Source organism: Urocitellus parryii, chromosome 11, assembly GCF_045843805.1.
Source record: "Urocitellus parryii isolate mUroPar1 chromosome 11, mUroPar1.hap1, whole genome shotgun sequence".
Taxonomy (NCBI): domain Eukaryota; kingdom Metazoa; phylum Chordata; class Mammalia; order Rodentia; family Sciuridae; genus Urocitellus; species Urocitellus parryii.
The window spans coordinates 97,515,082-97,537,535 of NC_135541.1; the positions used below are offsets into that span (position 1 = coordinate 97,515,082).

At 42.0% G+C, this 22,454-nt stretch overlaps 3 pseudogenes; 1 reads left to right on the forward strand and 2 right to left on the reverse strand.

The window, feature by feature from the left end:
- Window positions 1-241: 241 nt before the first annotated feature.
- Window positions 242-1,387, forward strand: LOC144249339 (ornithine decarboxylase pseudogene; annotated as a pseudogene).
- A 4,845-nt stretch (window positions 1,388-6,232) lies between these two features.
- LOC144249188 (olfactory receptor 2T29-like) lies at window positions 6,233-7,193 on the reverse strand (annotated as a pseudogene).
- Window positions 7,194-14,911: 7,718 nt separating this feature from the next.
- LOC144249196 (olfactory receptor 2T29-like) lies at window positions 14,912-15,875 on the reverse strand (annotated as a pseudogene).
- Between the last annotated feature and the right edge of the window lie 6,579 nt (window positions 15,876-22,454).

Genomic DNA, 22,454 nt, shown 5'->3' on the forward strand with positions numbered 1-22,454 from the left:
GCGCGGCAGGGGCGGTCCAGCGACCTCGGGCTCTGGCTCCGGCGCGGCACAGCTGGGGCAGCGGCATCTCCATGGGACCGGCCTGCGCACCTGGCGCTCTGAGAATATTTCCACTGCTGGACCGAGGACACAGGGTTTGGAATTCCTAGAGAATTACCTTTGAGAGAAGCTGGAAATAATTTCTTTAAATTTCATCTCTTAGTTTCCATCTTGTTGCATTTCTGAGGCTTATCCAGGAGCCATGAACAACTTTAGTAATGAAGAGTTTGACTGCAACTTCCTTGATGAAGGCTTTACTGCTTAGGACATTTTGGACCAAAAAATTAATGAAGTGTCTTCTTCTGAAGATAAGGATGCCTTTTATGTCGCAGACCTTGGAGACATTCTAAAGAAACATCTAAGATAGTTAAAAGCTCTTCCTCGTGTTACCCCCTTTTATGCAGTCAAACGCAATGATAGCAGAGCCATAATGAAGACCTTAGCTGCCATTGGGACAGGATTTGACTGTGCTAGCAAGACTGAAATACAGTTGGTGCAGTCTCAGAGTGCCTCCAGAGAGGATTATCTATGCAAATCCTTGTAAGCAGATGTCTCAAATTAAACATGCTGCCAGTATTGGAGTCCAAATGATGACTTTTGACAGTGAAGTTGAGTTGATGAAGGTTGCCAGAGCACATCCAAAGGCAAAGTTGGTTTTGCGGATGACTCCAAAGCAGTCTGTCATCTCAGTGTTAAATTCGGTGCCACACTCAAAACCAGCAGACTTCTTTTGGAATGAGCTAAAGAATTAAATATTGATGTCATTGGTGTCAGCTTTCACGTGGGGAGTGGCTGCACTGATCCTGAGACCTTCATGCAGGCAATCTCTGACGCCCGCTGTGTCTTTGACATGGGAGCTGAGGCTGGTTTCAGCATGTGTCGGCTGGATATTGGTGGTGGTTTCCCTGGATCTGAGGATGTGAAGCTTAAGTTTGAGGAGATCACCAGTGTGATCAATCCAGTACTGGACAAATACTTTCCATCAGACTCTGGAGTGAGAATCATAGCTGAACCAGGAAGATATTATGTTGCTTCAGCTTTCATGCTTGCAGTTAATATCATTGCCAAAAAACTCGTATTAAAGGAACAGAGAGGCTCTGATGATGAAGATGTGGCAAGTGAACAGACCTTTATGTATTATGTGAATGACGGAGTATACAAATCATTTAATTGCATCCTTTATGATCATGCACATGTAAAGCCCTTGCTGCAGAAGAGACCTAAACCAGATGAGAAGTATTATTCATCCAGTATATGGGGACCGACCTGTGATGGCCTTGATCGGATTGTCAAGTGCTGTGACCTTCCGGAAATGCATGTCAGAAAAACAGGTGATAGAGAAAGATGAGGAAATGCCGTGAGGACCTAACAGAGCACCTCAACAGCAGGTCAGCACGCCCTACCCCGCCATAGCCTTGAGCTCCAGGGCCACCTGCCTGGCTGAACTCACCTCAGAGGAGGCTGCGCCTCACCCAGATGGTCAGGGAGTGTGGCCTGGCTAAGCCACCAGGAAGAGGAGGGTGGCATCACTCCTGGATTAGGATGCTCACAAGGGACTGGATGAGACATGTCTGTTCACAGATTCTCTGGGGCCTGGAGGACACTGCAGTTAGAGCTAAGGAAGCAGCAGAGCTCTCTGGGGCACAGCTCTGGGTCATCCTCATCCTGTCCTGTCTCCCTCTTTGTTCAACTCTAGACTTCACCAATGTTAAAAATCCTCTTCACTCTCATACTGTCTACAATGCCTGACCAGTAACATGTAGGAGCAGTTAGTCTGGATTGGTTTATCAAACACACCGTGTGTGTGTGTGTGTGTGTGTGTGTGTGTGTGTGTGTGAGTGTATGACCTGGAAACATGGAAGGAGTCCTGCTCACAGGTCCACTTCACTTTCTTACCACTCTGCTTGTGCTCCTTGTTTCCTGTCATTCCTGGCCATCTAGGTCATTGTAATTTAGAATTTAATTTTAAAGTATTTGTTTTTATTCCAACTACTGACATGAAAATTATTGAGAAGTCTCAAAACACAAACTGTTTCATTGAAAATTTAAATGTTTAGTGTATTATATTCACCCAGATTAAAATCATGCTTTAAATGTTAAGAGTGGAGTGTAACTCAGGGATTATGGCTCCTGCTGAGCATGCATGAAGCCCTGAGTTCAATAACTAGCTATGCAGTAAAATGAAATACATCATATCTTGCCTACAAACTACAAGTGCTTCAAATATCTGTTCAGTGTACAGCTGTTGTAGCAGCTACAGTGAAATAGAGGAAGAAAGAAGCAAAATCCTTCAGCATCTATTTTCTAATAGTTCCTTCCCAAAATTTGCAATGAAATTCTTCTCAACTTTTTTTTAATCTATGTCTGAAACAATGCTTATTATTCACCCTGACATGGAGGTCTTGTGACAGACAGCCTGGGTACACACACACACACACACACACACACACACACACACTGTTGGCCAGGCTGCCTCCTGAGCTGTACCTACCTGTGACCTGCAGCAATTCAGCCTGTAGATGGCTTATCCTGCCTCCTTGCCCCCTGGTTTCCTGTAACACTGTGGGATTCAGCCCTGGCATCCTCTCAAGTGTGGGAGAAACTAAGAAGCTGGGACTTTTCTCCCTGTCTGGAGATAGTCCATGGCAGCTGAAGCACCTGGGCACAACAGGAACCCTGTTGGCTCCAGGCTCCAGCATCCAGAAGGCATTTTGAGTTCTAGCAGCACTGCAGAATGTGTGCACCTGGGTCGCTATGGCGTCCTACCTGTGGCTGGGCATATAGTCTCCACACTCAGTAGAGAGTGAACAGCAGATACAGAGGGAGGAATAGGGTCCTTAGCTGACAGACTCCCTTCTCTCCACCAGCCTCACTTAGGTCATGGCCACTTTGTAGCCAAATCCTTGCATGAAGTCTTTTCAGCTTGAAATTTGGGATGTTGTCTTGTGCTACACCTCCACTTTTAACATTTAAAGCATGATTTTTATCTGGGTGAATATATTGCAGTAAACATTTAAATTTTCAATGAAAAAGTTTGTGTTTTGAGACTTCTCAATAAACTGATTTAATGTGGTTACTATGTATTGGGTGATTTAAACAGGAATGTAGTCCTTTCCTAAAGATGCAGATTTTCTATGTTCAAATCCATCGATTATAAACTGAGCTGAAATAAAAATGCTTATGCAGAAATCACTCTCTTAGTATGTTTTGTAAAGTAATTCCATGCAGGGAACAGTCATCTAAACATTTTGATATATAGCAATAAGTTGCTTTCTGTTAACCATCAAATCATTCTACAACATCCAGCTGGAATATGGTATTTCTACACCAGCCTGGAATATGGTATTTTTCCACCTTAGTCAATTTGTTAGAGTTATCATATTTGACTTGCATTTCTCGCTTACTAATATATCAATGTGATTTTTCCTGTTTCTCCATGTAACTACCACTTTATGGAATGACTATGTCCTTTGCACATTTTTTTTAGTGAAATCTTTTCTTCATAAATATACAGTGATATACAATGCTTTATATATTCAAAACAGTAACTGAGTAGTATGGACTACAACATTTAATTTCAGTGGTTATTTTCATCAGAATTTTCTAAAGTATTGTGTTTATTTTGACAAACTTAATGATTTCTTTCAGTGTGTTTCTGTTGGGAAAATCTTTACCCATTTTGGGATCTTCTAAAACATCCCCTTTCAAATATCTATTGAATGAAGTTGAGTTTTTTTTTGTTATTGTTGTTGGTTTGTTTTGTTTTTTGCTTTTGTACAGTTAACTGCAGAGACAGCAATAATTTATTTATATTGCAGTATGCTGGGGACTGTTGGCATGGCTCCTTTCACATAGCTATGAACTTCCAAGGTTCAAAATGCTTTTTTATACCTCATTCATTCAAAAAAATTGGTCAATAACTTATATCTATTTATTACAATGCAGTGTATTCCAGCCACTAGATTTGGTTTACTTAGTAAAGAGAAGAATCTGCATGCCAATCCAATAGCAAATACGGGCAATATGCTGGGGGATATGTAATGTAACTTCATGAGTTCATAAATACAGTAAATGGCATTGTTTATAGAAATAAAAAGTAGTGTCCTAAAAACTATAGGGATGCCCTGAATTCTCCAAATAGCCAAAGCAGCCTTGATGAGAAGAACAGGGCTGGAGCCTCCAGAATGCTCTATTTCAAGTGATTTTTGCTACAATAGTAAAACCACAGCACTGTCCTAAGTACAGAAATGTGTATCAATGGAATTAAGTGCCCCCAAACACAACCATTCATTGTAGGCTATCAGTCTTTCATGAGGGTATCAGGGATGAGGAGTGGAATAGAAGAGTCTGTTCAGTGAATGGCTCAGCAGAAGCTGCACATCTTCCTAAGGAGAACAGAAGTAAGTCCTTTTTACTCCACAAACACAATTTAAATCAAGTAGAATAAGGCTTAGGTGTAAAACATGAAATTTTAGTTTCTAAATAAATAACAAAGGGAAACAGTCCTTCACATGGTCTTGACAATGATATTCTGGACAACACCAGAGAACACAATCTACAACATGTAAAAATTAAAATGAATGAATACAAGATGCTAGAAAGCTTCTGCACAGCAAAGAAAGACATCAACCAGATGCACAGGCAGCCTACCCAACAGAAAACAATATTGGTGAACTGTATAACACATGAGGGGTTAAAATCCACACTACAAGAGCAAATCAAGCAACATAACATCAAAAATCAAATAATTAAAAAATAGGCATTTTTCTGAATTGGGCAGACAAGTGGCCAAAGGTTTATGGAAAGCTGTTGAGCATCATGGATCATCAGGAAGAGGTGATTAAAACCAGCTTGAGATACAAGTTCACACACGTCAGGGTGGTTATTGACAAAACCACGAAGGTAGGCATTGAAGAACATGTGGAGAACACCAAACGCTTGCACCCTGTGGAGGAATCACATATTCTGGCAGCTATAATTGAAAGCTGTCTGAGCCTTCGACATCTACTAAAAATGGGACTGCTAAGGGACTTGGTGATCGCATTTCTGTGTCACTATCCACAGTTAGAGAAATAAGCTCCTCAATACATGTTCTCAATGTTTATTGTGCTGGTGCCCAGAGGAGGCAAGATATGGAAGCCAACTTCTTGTCTGGAAGAGGTGGATAGATGTGGAAGACGTGGCATGTAGCTGTCTATATCTATAGGCATATAGACATATAGAATGGGTGCCACTCAGTCCACAGAAGGAGATACTGCCACTGAGATCCCATGGGTGGAGAACTCCAGGCCAAGTAAATGAAGGCAGACACAGAAAGACCAGCTGTGCATGGCTTCAGGGCTACGTGGAATCTAAGTAGAAGGGACTCAGATGCAGACAGTAGGTTGTGGTCACCAAGGGCTCGGGTGGTAGGGCATGTTGACAGGGAGGACAAGTTTTCAGTTACAATGCAAATACATCTGGAATTATAAAACACAGCACAAGGACTTTGGTTAACAGTACCATGTGGTATGTGTGAAATTTTTCATGAGAGCATATTTGAACTGTGCTCAGTGCAAAGATGTGAGTAAAGATGTGAGGTAATGAATGTGTTAGTTCACTCATTCCAGTAATCACATTCAGCATATCAAATTCTACAACTTTACATTTTATACCTACATATATACAAGTTTTTCTCTTCATTCATACCTCTCTATATTTGATAAGAATCAGTGGACAATAGCTACACAGATTGAATCTTTGGTTATATAATTCTTCCATGGTTATATATTTATACAGCATTTCAAGTTTTCAGAGAATTAACAGGATAAATATTACTTCTACTAATTCCCATGTACCCTTAACTTCTACACACCTACGAGGAATCCTGAAACTCCTGTTGCTTCAAAAGATTTTTTCTGTCTGCACGTCATCAGTTGAACACTCTTGACCACATCCTCTAAATATCAACAATGTGTTTCCTAATAATACGATTTTTCCCCTAGAAGGAGAAAGTCCTTGTCAACTTAGGTTTATAAGGTGGATCCAGGGAAGATGCATGAGTACTCTTAATGCACAAGCAGGGGACACAGGAGGCTCACCCCTGAGAGGAGCAAAGGGATGCAGCACTGTGGAGTAGGAGCCCAGGAGATGGCACCAGGAGATCTTCATCATCTGACGTGGAGAGAAGGAGAAACCATGGAACCCAAATCCCCTACTTTACTGTTTCCTGAAAGACAGGTCCCACATTCAACATTTTCCTCAGAGCCCCAGTGACATCCTTGTTCCTGAAACTGTAGATTAAGGAATTCAGCACAGGGGTGAGAATGGTGTAAAACACAGAAACCACCATGTCCTTCTGAGGGGTGTGGTAGGAGCTGGCAAGCATGTACGTGTAGATGGCAGCACCATAGAAAAGTGTGACCACCATCATGTGTGAGGAGCAGGGGGCCTCAGCCTTCCTCCTGCCCTCTGCTGAGTTCGTTCTGTGGATGATGAGAAGGATGCAGGAATAGGAGCCTGAAATGACTTTCACAGGAATGAGGAGCATGAGAACACAGCACAGGTACATGAGTGTCTCATAGAGCGAGGTGTCTGAGCAGGAGAGCTTCATCACAACAGGGACTTCACAGAAGAAGTGCTGGATTTCCCAGGATCTACAGAATGGGAAGGTCATGTGACAGGAGTCAGCATGAAGCCATCCACTGATCCCAGGAACCAGCAGCCAGATGCCAGGAGGAGACACACCATATGGTTAATGAGGACTGGATAGTGAAGTGGATGGCAGATGGCCATGTAGTGGTCATAGGCCATGGCTGCCAGAAGGAAAAACTCAGAACCTACTAGTGTCAAGTAGAGGAAGATCTGTATCCCACATTCAGCGACTGAGATGGTACTCACACCAGCACTTGGTCCAGGAGCATCGTGGTCACAGTGATAGAGATGGATATCATGTCCATAAGGGACAGAAGGCTGATAAAGAAGCACATGGGGGTGTGGAGGTTGGCACTAGAGTGTATCAGGATGATCAGGACAGCATTTGCAGACAAGGCCATCAGGGAAACCAGAAAAATGTCCACACAAAGCAGAGTTGGGTGTTGAGATTGCCTGAAAAGTCACACCAGGAGGAAATCTGCCCACCCTATGTGGTTTATCAACCAGGTGGTGATGTTCATGAGGCTCCACTTTGGCTACCAAGAAAGCTTTGATAGAATGTTTTACAGAGGGCTGAAGTGACTTCTTAGCTGCCTCACACCTGTGCACCAACCTGATTGTGCCAACCAGAGGATGTTCCAGAGCCTGCAGAGCCTAGCAAGTTCAGATGACCTGTAGTAAACAATATTTTTTAAAAAGTATCTGAAAGCTTACCTGTGGGTGAAGTGAGTTGGTAACTTGTAGTGAGGTTTCAACAGCTCAAATTCAGGAGCTTCCTGAAGAAAGTAGTTTGTTAATGACAAGTGCATTTTTTCAGAATCATTGCTCAAAAAAAGTAGGGTACATTTGCAAACAAGGGGTATCACTAATTCCTTAGTTTAAATTTTCCAAGTGTGAAATAAATGTTAATATTTCTGGTTTAACAATATGTTTTTAGCTGGCATCTAAGGACTCTCAGATCTATATGGTATATTCGAAATGTTTAAAAAGTTGCTGAGACATAATTCATGGAATGCACTTTTAACATTTGAACCCCCAAAGCCTATAGGACCAGGACGTGTGGGAGGTTCTGTGAGTCTGGAATGACTCTGCTGTTCTCTCCAGCACACTGCAGTATTCACACAGGACCAAACGTTTTGAGACCTGAGGGGCACCCACCCATAAAGATCCAAGGTCATGACTGGTTTCCAACCTTGACTCTTGCTACCCCAGACCTCCCCTTCCTTGTCCACTCTGCCTGTGAGATGATGAGAAAGACACCTGACACCAGGTGTGGTGAGGATGAAGTGAGGCAAAGAAATGAAAGTTTCCTGAATTCTGACTTTCACAAATGAAGAAACAGGCATGCTGTTGATTGACATCTGCACTACCCACTCTTCAGAACCTGTCATAGACCTGGCTGTCACTGCTATTGTACTGTGAGATTCCATACTTCATTTCTCCAATTTAGGTACCTATTTATATATCCAATACTTGATAAGATTGCATGAGAAAAGCCCTGCAAGTAAAGCTTACAATCAACTTTAAATAAAAGTATTTAGATTTGACAATTTTTGTGTTATTATTTATATAAAATGAATAAACTCTAAATATATATATTTAAATAAAGGCAATTATAAACAATGGTCTGAGATAGTTATCAGTTTGACCCTGACTAAACACAGCTTTGTGGAAAGGTTCATCTGCTTCAGCACAGCCAGGGCTCCTCCTGGTTTCTCTTCAAGCTCTGTCATTTGCACTCAATCTCAGGTGGAGAACAAGCATTCAAGGATCACTGCTATTCACCAGAAAGGCTTTGGCTGTTTTGCCAATGCCATCTGCTTTATCAATAGCCACAATCAATTTTCATGGAATTTGAGAGACAGTGAGTTAACAAAACCACAGAGACAGGTCTCAGAGGTAGGTCACATTTGTCTGCTCTGTCTTGATCCTCAGCCACCTCTCTGTAGATGCTAGACACTGTTAAAGGGCTTGTTAACCTAGCCTGCACTTCTGGGGTCATTCTACTTCTCTACAGGGAAAACACCACCGAAAATATTTGAGGCAAAATTTTTAAATAGTGAAAAAATAAGTAAAAAGGGCAATGAACATTTCCACTTTCTTAAGAAAATCAATAATGGTTTATTCCATGTTTTCTATTAAGGAGATTAAATCTTTCCAGTCTTCTGTCTCTTAAAGCTTAACTGTTAAATTTCATTTTCTAGCAGCCAAAGGGTCTGATGTCTCTTCTCTCTAGAAAGACAAGCAATAGCTACAATTCAGAGGTTATTTTATTTTTAGAAAGGAAAGTTGAAGCACATTTTTCTCCCTTGTAGTATTTCCTAATTCAGATGTGATAGTCCACTTTTGACAGCCCCTGCTGGGAGGCACTGAAGCAGTGAACACACTACACAGCTTCTGATGCTATAGCCCTAGGGTGCAGCATGACTGAGACCCACTGCAGAGGTGGACAGCAGGAAAGGTGCAGGCACAGGGACAGAGATGGTAGGTGGGTAGGAGGTAGTAGATGGATTATAGAGGAGAGAGACATGATAGACAGATAGACTTTCTGTCCATGAAATCTTAACCTGTTGGCAGATGAAGGCTGAGCTCTTTGGAGAATTTGAGATCTTTCCCATGAACTGAAATCATACGTTTTCTCCTGTCAGCCTCTGTGGACAAAGTGGAGCAAGGAATGGACACAAACAGCTGCAGTGAAGACAGGGGCGAATTTTCTGAGAGGACAGAGGAGAGAGGGAACAGTGAGGGAGAGGCTCTGCCACTGTTCCAGAGCCCAGAACCCCAAGAACACAGAGGACCAGGGACCCAATCTGCTCCACATCCTGGGCCTTTCCACCTGCTCTCTTACTCTTCTCTAGGCACCTTCATAGGTTTCAATGGAAAGGCCTGGCACATGTTTAACTTGGGGAATTGGTGACAATTTTGGTAGACAAACACAGAGCCACCTTATTAGCCAGAAGCACCCAGGAATTGCTGACCATGCTCTGCCTTCCCCAGAGCCTCTGAGGTCCTACTCTTCTTATTTCCTCCTAGTACAGACTGACAATCCAGGGTCTCAGGGTCTCTGCCTAACATCACACAAGTGATCCCAGGGACGGCCGTGTCCCACCCCAGGGTGCAGCAGAGCACCTCACTGCCTCAGTGCCTATGGAAAACAGTGTCCTCCCTCTGCCACCGACAGCTTGGGTCTGGTCAACTCACCGTGTTTCTTCAGGGAAACATAAATTTGCTCAGGACACTTGCTTCCAGCATTACTGCAACCTGAGGAGTTAGCTCCACCTGAAGCAAGGACAGCCCTTCTTCCTCTGCAAAGTTGCAGTCGCAGGACAAGTAATGCAGCTTCCTACCACCATCTGAAGCATAAGAAGGAATATATAACATTATATGTCCATAAATAATTGGAAATAAAAACTCAAAATTCAAGATGTTACAGTAAATAAATGTTTATGAAAGTTTTATGGTGAAAACATTTTTTTTTAGAAAAAAACAGGTGATAGAGAAAGATGAGGAAATGCCGAGAGGACCTAACAGAGCACCTCAAAAGCAGGTCAGCAAGCCCAGCACAGACATGGCCCTGAGCTCCAGGGCGACCTGCCTGGCTCAACTCACCTTAGAGGAGGCTGCATCTCACCCAGATGGCCAGGGAGTGTGGCTTGGCTAAGTCACCAGGAAGAGGAGGGTGGTGTCAATCCTGGTTTAGGATGTTCACAGGGGACTGTTGAGACATGTCTGTTCACACATCCTCTTGGGCCTGGGGGACACTGCAGTTAGAGCTAAGGAAGCAGCAGAGCTCTCTGGGGCACAGCTCTGGGTCATCCTCATCTTGTCCTGTCTCCCTCTATGTTCAACTCCAGGCTTCACCAATGTTAACAATTCTCTCCACTCTCACACTGTCTACCACGCCTGACCAGTGACATGTAGGAGGAGTTAGTCTGGATTGGTTTATCAAACACACCATGTGTGTGTGTGTGTGTGTGTGTGTGTGTGTGTATGAAAAGCATCACTTCCTCTGTGTCCTGGAAGCCTGGAATGAGTCCTCCTCAGAAGTCCACCTCACTCTCTTATTTCCCTGCTTGTGCTCTTTGTTTCCTGTCATTCACTGGACATCTAGATCATTGTAATTTAGAATTTAATTTTAGTCTATTTGTTTTTATTTCAACCACTGACATGCAAATTATTGAGAAGTCTCAAAGCACAAACTGTTTCATTGAAAATTTAAATGTTTACTGTAATATATTCACCCAGATAAAAATCATGCTTTAAATGTTAAGAGTGGAGGTGTAGTTCAGGGATTATGGCTCCTGCTGAGCATGCATGAATCCCTGAGTTCAATAACTACCTATGCAGTAAAATGAAATAAATTCTATCCTGCCTACAAACTACAAGTGTTTCAAACATCTGTTCATTGTACACCTGTTGTAGCAGCTACAATGAAACAGAGAAAGAAGAAGCAAGATCTTTCAACAGCTATTTTTAACAGTGCCCTCTCAAAATTTGCAGTGAAATCCTTCTCAACATTTTATCTATGTATGTCTGAAACAATGCTTATCATTCACCCTTATATGGAGGTCTTGTGACAGCCTGGGTCCACACACACACACACTGTTGGCCAGGCTGCCTCCTGAGCTGCACCTACCTGTGACCTGCAGAGCTTCAGCCTGTTGATGGCTTATCCTGCCTCCTTTCCCCCTGGTTTCCTGCAACACTGTGGGATTTAGCCCTGGTGTCCTCTTAAGTGTGGGAGAAACTAAGAAACTGGGACTTTTCTCCCTGTCTGGAGATGGTCCGTGGCAACTGAAGCACCTGGGCACAACAGGAACCCTGTTGGCTCCAGGCTCCAGCATCCAGAAGGCATTTTGTGTTCCAGCAGCACTACAGGACTTGGGCTCCTGGGTCGCTATGGCATCCTGCCTGTGGCTGGGCGTAGACTCAGTAGAGAGCACACAGCAGATACAGAGGGAGGAATGGGGTCCTTATCTGACAGGCTCCCTTCTGCTCCACCAGCCTCACTTAGGTCATGGCCACTTTGAATCCAAGTCCTTGCATGAAGTCTCTTCAGCTTGAAATTTGGGATGTTTTCTTTTATTAAACTGATTTAATGTGGTTACTATGTATCAGGTGATTTAAACAGGAATGTAGTCCTTTCCTAAAGGTGCAGTATTTCCATGCTCAAAGCCATCGATTATAAACTGAGGTGAAATAAAAATGCTTTTGCAGAAATCACTCTCTTAAAAACATCAACCAGTTGCACAGTTTATTTTGTAAAGTAATTCTCTCCAAGGAATAGTCATCCAAACATTTTGATATATAGCAATAAGTTGCTTTCTGTTAACCACCAAATCATGCTACAACATTCAGCTGAAATATGGTATTTCTACACCACCTGGAGTATGGTATTTTTCCACCTATTAAATTTGTTAGAGTCATATTTGACTTGCATTTCTTGCTTACTAATATATTTATATGATTTTTCATGTTTTTCCATATAACTACCACTTTATGGAAGAACTATGTTCTTTGCACTTTTTTTCTAGTGAAATCTTTTCTTAATAAATATACAGTGATATACAATGGTTTATATATTCAAAACAGTAACTGAGTAGTATGGATGACAACATTTAATTTCAGTGGTTATTTTCATCAGAATTTTATAAACTTTGTGTTTATTTTGACAAATTTAATGATTCCTTTCAATGTGTTTCTGTAGGGAAACTCTTTGCACATTTTGGGATCTTCTAAATCATCCCCTTTCAAATTTCTATTGAATGAAGTTGATGGTTTTTTGTTTGTTTCTTTGTTTTGTTTTTTGCTTTTGTACAGTTAACTACTGAGACAGCAATAATTTATTTGGGTTTCACTAAGCTGGGGACTGTTGTCATGGCCCCTTTCACATACCTATGAACTTCCAAAGTTAAATATACTTTTTAATAACTCATTCATTCAAAAAATTTGGTCAATAACTTATAGCTATTTATTCCAATACAGTGTATTCCAGCCACTAGATTTGGTTTACTTAGTGAAGAGAAGAATCTGCATGCCAATCCAATAGCAGACACAGCCAATAAGCTGAGGAATATGTAATGTAATTTCATGGGTTCATAACTACAGTAAATGGCATTGTTTACAGAAATAAAAAGTAGTGTCCTAAAAACAATAGGGATGCCCTGAATTCTCCAAATAGCCAAAGCAGCCTTGATGAGAAGAACAGGGCTGGAGCCTCTGTAATGCTCCATTTCAAGTGATTTTTACTACAATAATAAAACCACAGCACTGTCCTAAGTACAGAAGTGTGTATCAATGGAATTAAGAGCCCCCAAACTCACCTACTCATGGGTAGGCTATCAGTCGTTCATGAGGGTCCCAGGGATGAGGAGTGGGATAGAAGAGTCAGTTCAGTGAATGGCTCAGCAGAAGCTGGACATCATCCTCAGGAGAACAGAAGTAAGTCCTTTTTACTCCACAAACACAATTTAAATCAAGTAGAATAAGGCTTAGGTGTAAAACATGAAATTTTAATCTCTAAATAAATAACAAAGGAAAACAGTCCTTCACATAGTCTTGACAATGATATTCTGGACAACACCAGAGAACACAATCTACAACATGTAAAAATTAAAATGAATGAATACAAGATGCTAGAAAGTTTCTGCACAGCAAAGAAAGACATCAACCAGATGCACAGGCAGCCTACCCAACAGAAAACAATATTGGTGAACTGTATACCACATGAGGGGTTAAAATCCACACTACAAGAGCAACTCAAGCAACATGACAGCAAAAATCAAATAATTCAAGTAAAAAATAGGCATTTCTCTGAATTGGACAGACAAGTGGCCAAAGGTTATTGGAAAGCTGCTGAGCATCATGGGTCATCAGGAAGAGGGGATTAAAACCAGCTTGAGATACCAGGTCACACACGTCAGGGTGGTAATTGACAAAACCACAAAGTCAGGCATTGCAGAACATGTGGAGAACACAGAATGCTTGCACCCTGTGGAGGAATCGTATATTCTGGCAGCTATAATTGAAAGCTGTCTGAGCCTTCGGCATCTACTAAAAATGGGAGTGCTAAGGGACTTGGTGATTCCATTTCTGGGTCTGTATCCAAAGGTAGTGAAATAAGCTCCTCAAGAACATGATCTCAATCTTTATTGTGCTGGTGTCCAGAGGAGGCAAGACATGGAAGCCACTTCTTTTATGGCAGAGGTGGATAGATGAGGAAGACTTGGCATGTAGCTGTCTATATCTATAGTCATATAAACATATAGAATGGGTGCCACTCAGTCCGCAGAAGGAGATACTGCCACTGAGATATCACGGGTGGAGAACTCCAGGCCAAGTAAATGAAGGCAGATACAGAAAAACCAGCTGAGCATGGCCTCAGGTCTATGTGGAATCTAAGTAGGAGGAACAGATGCAGAGAGAATGTGGTGGTCGCCAAGGGCTCGGGTGGTAGGGACATTATGACAGGGAGGACAAGTTTTCAGTTACAATGCAAATACATCTGGAATTATAAAACATAGCACAAGGATTTTGGTTAAGAGTACCATGTGGTATGTGTGAAATTTTTCATGAGAGCGTATGTGAACTGAGCTCAGTGCAAAGATGTGAGTAAAGATGTGAGGTAATGAATGTGTGAGTTCACTCATTCCAGTAATCACATTCAGCATATCAAATTCTACAACTTTACATTTTATACCTACATATATACAAGTTTTTCTCTTCATTCATACCTCTCTATATTTGATAAGAATCAGTGGACAATAGCTACACAGATTGAATCTTTGGTTATATAACTCTTCCATGGTTATATATTTATACAGCATTTCAAGTTTTCAGAGAATTAACAGGATAAATATTACTTCTACTAATTCCCATGTACCTTTAACTTCTACACACCTACGAGGAACCCTGAAACTCCTGTTGCTTTAAAGGATTATTTTCTGTCTGCACGTCATCAGTTGAACACTTTTGACCACATCCTCTAAATATCAACAATGTGTTTCCTAATAATACGATTTTTCCCCTAGAAGGAGAAAGTCCTTGTCAACTTAAGTATATAAGGTGGATCCAGGGGAGCTGCATAAAGACCCTGAATGCACAAGCAGGGGACACAGGAGGCTCACCCATAAGAGGAGCAAAGGGATGCAGCACTGTGGAGTAGGAGCCCAGGAGATGGCACCAGGAGATCTTCATCATCTGACGTGGAGAGAAGGAGAAACCATGGAACCCAAATCCCCTACTTTACTGTTTCCTGAAAGACAGGTCCCACATTTGACATTTTCCTCAGAGCCCCAGTGACATCCTTGTTCCTGAAACTGTAGATTAAGGAATTCAGCACAGGGGTGAGAATGGTGTAAAACACTGACAACACCATGTCCGTTTGAGGGGTGTGGTAGGAGCTGGGAAGCATGTAGTTGTAGACCGCAAAACAATAGAAGAGAATGACCACCATCATGTGTGAGGAGCAGGTGGCCAGGGCCTTCCTCCTGCCCTCTGCTGAGTTCATCCTGTGGAAGGTGAGGAGGATGCAGGAATAGGAGCCTGAAATGACTTTCACAGGAATGAGGATCATGAGGACACAGCACAGGTACATGAGTGTCTCATAGAGCGAGGTGTCTGAGCAGGAGAGCTTCATCACAGCAGGGACTTCACAGAAGAAGTGCTGGATCTCCCGGGATGTACAGAATGGGAAGGTCATGGTGACAGGTGTCAGCATGAAGGCATCCACTGATCCCAGGAACCAGCAGCCAGATGCCAGGAGGAGACACACCCTATGGTTAATTAGGACTGGATAGCGAAGTGGATGGCAGATGGTCATGTAGTGTTCATAGGCCATGGCTGCCAGAAGGAAAAACTCAGAATCTACTAGTGTCAAGTGGAGGAACATCTTTATCCCACATTCAGGGACTGAGATGGTACTCACACCTAGCACCTCATCCAGGAGCATCTTGGTCACAGTGATAGAGATGGACATCATGTCCATGAGGGACAGCTGGCTGATGAAGAAGTACATGGGGGTGTGGAGTTTGGAACTGGAGTGTATCAGAATGATCAGGACAACATTTCCAGACAAGGCCATCAGGAAAACCAGAAAAAATGACCATACAAAGCAGAGCTGGGTGTTGAGATTGCCTGAAGAGTTTCACCAGAATGAAATCTGCCCACCCTGTGTGGTTGGTCATCCAGGTGGTGATGTCCATGAGGCTCCACTTTGGCTACCAAGAAAGCTTTGATTGAATGTTGTACAGATGGCTGATGTGACTTCTTAGCTGCCTCACACCTGTGCACCAACCTGATTGTGCCAACCAGAGGATGTTCCAGAGCCTGCAGATCCTAGCAGTTCAGATGATCTGTAGTAAACAATATTTTTTAAAAAGTATCTGAAAGCTTACCTGTGGGTGAAGTGAGTTGGTAACTTGTAGTGAGGTTTCAACAGTTCAAGTTCAGGAGCTTCCTGAAGAAAGTAGTTTGTTAATGACAAGTGCATATTTTAAGAATTATTGCTCAAAAATAGGGGATATTTGCATACAAGGGGAATCACTAATTTCTGAGTTTACATTATTCAAGTGTGGAATAAGTGTTAATGTTTCTGGTTTAACAATCTGGTTTTTGCTAGCATCCAAAGACTTTCAGATCTCTATGGTATATTTGAAATGTTTAAAAAGTTGCTGAGACATAATTTGTGGAATGCATGTTTAACATTTGAACCCCCAAAGCCTATAGGACCAGGACATGTGAGAGGTTCTGTGAGTCTGGGATGACTCTGCTGTTCTCTCCAGCACACTGCAGTCTTTACACAGGACCAAACCTTTTGAGACCGGAGGGGCACCCACCCATAAAGATCCAAGGTCATGACTGGTTTCCAACCTTGACTCTTGCTACCTCTGACCTCCCCTTCCTTGTCCACTCTGCCTGAGACATAATAAGAATGATACCTGACCCCAGGTGTGTTGAGTTTGAAGTAAGGCAAAGAAATGAAAGTTTCCTGAATTCTGACTTTCACAAATGAAGAAACAGGCATGCTGTTGATTGACATCTGCACTACCCACTCTTCAGAACCTGTCCTGGACCTGGCTGTCACTGCTATTGTGCTATGAGATACCACACTTCATTTCTGCAATTTGGGTACCTATTTATATCTCCAATACTTGATTTTTAAAATTGCATGAAAAAAGACATGCAAGTAAAGCTTGCAATCAACTTTAAATAAAAGTATTTAGATTTGACAATTTTTGTGTTATTTACATAAAAGGAATAAACTTTAAATATATATTTATATAAGGCAAATATAAACAATGGTCTGAGATAGTTATCAGTTTGACCCTGACTAAACACAGCTTTGTGGAAAGGCTCCTCTGCTTCAGCACAGCCAGGGCTCCTCCTTGTTTATCTTCATGCTCTGTAATTTGCACTAAATCTCAGGTGGAGAACAAGCATTCAAGGATTACTGCTATTCACCAGAAAGGCTTTGGCTGTTTTGCCAACACCATCTGCTTTATCAATAGCCACAATCAATTTTCAAGGAAACTGAGAAACTGTGAGTTAACAAAACCACACAGACAGGTCTCGGAAGTAGGTCACATTTGTCTGCTCTGTTTTGATGCTCAGCCACCTGTCTGTAGATGTTAGACACTAAGGGTTTGTTAACCTGGCCTCCGCTTCAAGAGGTCATTCTACTTCACTACAGGGAAAACACCAACCAAAATATTTGACACAGGATTTTTAAATAGGGACAAAATAAGTAAAAAGGGCAATGAACGTATAATGTGCCCCACCTTTCTTAAGGAAATCAATAGTGGCTTTTTCTATGTTTTCTATTAAAGAGATTAGATCTTTCCAATCTTCTGCCTCTGAAAGCTTAACTGTTAAATTTGATTCTCTCTCAGCCTGAGGGTCTCATGTCTCTTCTCTCTAGAAAGGCTAGGAGTAGCTACAATTCAGAGATATTTTTATTTTAAGAAAGGAAAATTGAACACATTTTCTCCCTGGTAATATTTCCTAAAACCAGATGTGATAGTCCACTTTTGACAGCCCTTGCTGGGAGGCACTGAAGCAGTAGACACACTACACGGCTTCTGATGCTGTAGCCCTAGAGTGCACCATGACTGAGACCCACTGCAGAGGTGGACAGCAGGAGAGCTGCAGGCCCAGGGACAGAGATGGTAGGTGGGTAGGGGATAGTAGGTGGAGGACAGACAGAGGAGAGAGACATGATAGACAGATAGACTTTCTGTCCATGAAATCCTAACCTGTTGGCAGATGAAGGCTGAGCTCTTTGAAGAATTTGAGATCTTTCCCATGAACTGAAATCACACCTTCTGTCCTATCAACCTCTGTGGACAAAGTGGAACAAGGAATGGACACAAACAGCTACAGTGAAGACAGCGGCAGAATTTTCTGAGAGGACAGAGGAGAGACTGGGCTGTGTGGGAGAGGTTCTGCCACTGTTCCAGAGCTCTGAACCCTGAGAAAACACAGGACCAGGGATTCAGTCTGCTCTGCATCCTGGGCCTGTCCCACCTGCTCTCTTACTCTTCTCTAGGCACCTGAATATGTTTCATGGGAACAGCCTGATGCACTTTTAACTTGGGGAATTGGTGACAATTTTGGTAGACAAACACAGAGCCACCTTATTAGCCAGAAGCACCCAGGAATTGCTGACCACTTTCTGCCTTCCCCAGAGCCTCTGAGATCCTACTCTTCTTATTTCCTCCTAGTACAGACTGACAATTCAGGGTCTCAGGGTCTCTGCCTATCATCATACAAGTGATCCGAGGGAGGGCTGTGTCCCACACCAGGGTGCAGCCGAGAGCACCTCACTTCCTCAGTGTCCTTGGAAAGCAGTGTTCTCCCTCTGCCATGGATAGCTCGGGTCTGGTCCACCCACTGTGTGTGTCATCAGGGAAAAATGAACATGCTCAGGACACTTGTTTCTAGCATTGCTGCGACCTCAGGAGTCAACTCCATGTGAAGCAAGGACAGCCCTTCTCCCTTTGCAAAGTTGCAGTCTTGGGACAACTAATGCAGCTTTCTACCACCATCTGAAACATAAGAAGGAATATATACTCCAATGTGCAAAAATAATCCAAAATAAAAAAATAGTACTTAAGATGTTGCAGCAAATGAATTCTATATGAAAATTTGAAGATGAGAACACATTTCTATTTGTCAGAAAAAACAGGTGATAGAGAAAGATGAGGAAATGCCGAGAGGACCTAACAGAGAACCTCAAAAGCAGGTCAGCATTCCCTGAACAGCCATGGCCCTGAGCTCCAGGGCCACCTGCCTGGCTGAACTCACCTCAGAGGAGGATGCATCTCACCCAGATGGCCAGGGAGTGTGGCCTGTCTAAGTCACCAGGAAGAGGATGGTGTCGTCACACCTGGATTAGGATGTTCACAGGGGACTGGATGAGACATGTCTGTTCACAGATTCTCTGGGGCCTGGAGGACACTGCAGTTAGAGCTAAGGAAGCAGCAGAGCTCTCTGGGGCACAGCTCTGGGTCATCCTCATCATGTCCTGTCTCACTCTTTGTTCAACTCCAGACTTCACCAATGTTAATAGTCCTGTCCACTCTCACACTGTCTACAACGCCTGACCAGTGATATGTAGGAGCAGTTAGTCTGGATTGGTTTATCAAACACACCCTGTGTGAGTGAGTGTGTGTGTGTGTGTGTGTGTGTGTGTAAGAAAAACATCTCCTCCTCAGTGTCCTGGAAGCCTGGAAAGAGTACTCCTCACAGGTCCACCTCACTCTCTAAGGTCCCTGCTTGTGCTCCTTGTTTCCTGTCATTCATTGGCCATCTAGGTCATTGTAATTTAGAATTTAATTTTAAAGTATTTGTTTTTATTCCAACTACTGACATGAAAATTATTGAGAAGTCTCAAAACACAAACTGTTTCATTGAAAATTTAAATGTTTACTGTAATATATTCAACCAGATAAAAATCATGCTTTAAATGTTAAGAGTGGAGGTGTAGCTCAGGGATTATGGCTCCTGCTGAGCATGCATGAATCCCTGAGTTCAATAACTAGCTATGCAGTAAAATGAAATAAATCCTATCCTGCCTACAAACTACAAGTGCTTCAAATATCTGTTCAGTGTACACCTTTTGTAGCAGCTACAGTGAAATAGAGGAAGACGAAGCAAGATTCTTCATCTATTTTTCACTAGTTCCTTCTTAAAATTTGCAGTGAAATTTTTCTCAACTTTTTTTTTAAATATATATCTGAAACAATGCCTATTATTCACCCTGACATGGAGGTCTTGTGACAACCTGGGTCCACACACAGATACACTGTTGGCCAGGCTGCCTCCTGAGCTGTACCTACCTGTGACCTGCGGCGATTCAGCCTGTTGATGGCTTATCCTGCCTCCTTTCCCCCTGGTTTCCTGCAACACTGTGGGATTTAGCCCTGGTGTCCTCTTAAGTGTGGGAGAAACTAAGAAACTGGGACTTTTCTCCCTGCTGGAGATGGTCCCTTGCAGCTGAAGCACCTGGGCACAACAGGAACCCTGTTGGCTCCAGGCTCCAGCATCCAAAAGGCATTTTGAGTTCTAGCAGCACTGCAGGACTTGGGCACTAGGTTGCTATGACGTCCTGCCTGTGTCTGGGCGTACAGTCTCCACACTCAGTAGAGATCGAACAGTAGATGCAGAGGGAGGAATGGGGTCCTTAGCTGACAGACTCCCTTCTGCTCCACCAGCCTCACTTAGGTCATGGCCACTTTGTGGCCAAATCCTTGCATGAAGTCTGTTCGGCTTGAAATTTGGGATGTTTTCTTTTATTAAGCTGATTTAATGTGGTTACTATGTATCAGGTGATTTAAACAGGAATGTAGTCATTTCTAAAGGTGCAGTATTTCTATGCTCAAATCCATCGATTATAAACTGAGCTGAAATAAAAATGCTTATGCAGAAAAACTCTCTTAAAAACATCAACCAGTTGCACAGTTTATTTTGTAAAGTAATTCCCTGCAGGGAATAGTCATCCAAACATTTTGATATATAGCAATAAGTTGCTTTCTGTTAACCACCAAATCATCCTAAAACATCCAGCTCGAATATGGTATTTCTACACCAGCCTGGAATATGGTGTTTTTCCAAATTAGTCTATTTGTTAGAGTTATCATATTTGACTTGCATTTCTTACTTACTAATATATCATATGATTTTCATGTTTCTCTATGTAAACACTACTTTATGGAATGAATATGTTCTTTGCACTTGTTTTTCTAGTGAAATCTTTTCTTCATAAATATACAGTGATATACAATGGTTTATATATTCAAATCAGTAACTGAGAAGTATGGACTATAACATTTAATTTCAGTGGTTATTTTCATCAGAATTTTCTAAAATTTTGTGTTTATTTTAACAAATTGAATGATTCCTTTCAGTGTGTTTCTGTTGGGAAAATCTTTACCCATTTTGGGATCTTCTAAAACATCCCCTTTTAAATTTCTATTGAATGAAGTTGAGTTTTTTGTTTGTTTGTTTCTTTGTTTTGTTTTTTGCTTTTGTACAGTTAACTACTGAGACAGCAATAATTTATTTGGGTTTCACTATGCTGGGGACTGTTGTCATGGCCCCTTTCACATACCTATGAACTTCCAAAGTTAAATATGCTTTTTAATAACTCATTCATTCAAAAAATTTGGTCAATAACTTATAGCTATTTATTCCAATACAGTGTATTCCAGCCACTAGATTTGGTTCACTCAGTTAAGAGAAGACTCTGCACGCCAATCCAATAGCAAATACAGGCAATAAACTGAGGGATATGTAATGTAATTTCATGGGTTCATAACTACAGAAAATTGCATTGTTTACAGAAATAAAAAGTAGTGTCCTAAAAACTATAGGGATGCCCTGAATTCTACAAAGAGCCAAAGCAGCCTTGATGAGAAGAACAAGGCTGGAGCCTCCGTAATGCTCCATTTCAAGTGATTTTTACTACAATAATAAAACCACAGCACTGTCCTAAGTACAGAAGTGTGTATCAATGGAATTAAGAGCCCCCAAACTCACCCACTCATGGGTAGGCTATCAGTTGTTGATGAGGGTCCCAGGGATGAGGAGTGGGATAGAAGAGTCAGTTCAGTGAATGGCTCAGCAGAAGCTGGACATCTTCCTCAGGAGAACAGAAGTAAGTCCTTTTTACTCCACAAACACAATTTAAATCAAGTAGAATAAGGCTTAGGTGTAAAACATGAAATTTTAATCTCTAAATAAATAACAAAGGAAAACTTTCCTTCACATGGTCTTGACAATGATATTCTGGACAACTCCAGAAAACAGAATCTACAACATGTAAAAATTAAAAGAATGAATACAAGATGCTACAAAGCTTCTGCACAGCAAAGAAAGACATCAACCAGATGCACAGGCAGCCTACCCAACAGAAAACAATCTTGGCCTACTGTATACCACATGAGGGGTTAAAATCCACACTACAAGAGCAACTCAAGCAACATGACAGCAGAAATCAAATAATTCAATTAAAAAATGGGAATTATTCTGAATTGGAAGACAAGTGGCCAAAGGTTATTGGAAAGCTGCTGAGCATCATGGGTCATCAGGAAGAGGGGATTAAAACCAGCTTGAGATACCAGGTCACACACGTCAGGGTGGTTATTGAAAAAACCACAAAGTCAGGCATTGCAGAACATATGGAGAACACAGAATGCTTGCACCCTGTGGAGGAATCGTATATTCTGGCAGCTATAATTGAAAGCTGCCTGAGCCTTCAACATCTACTAAAAATGGGAGTGCTA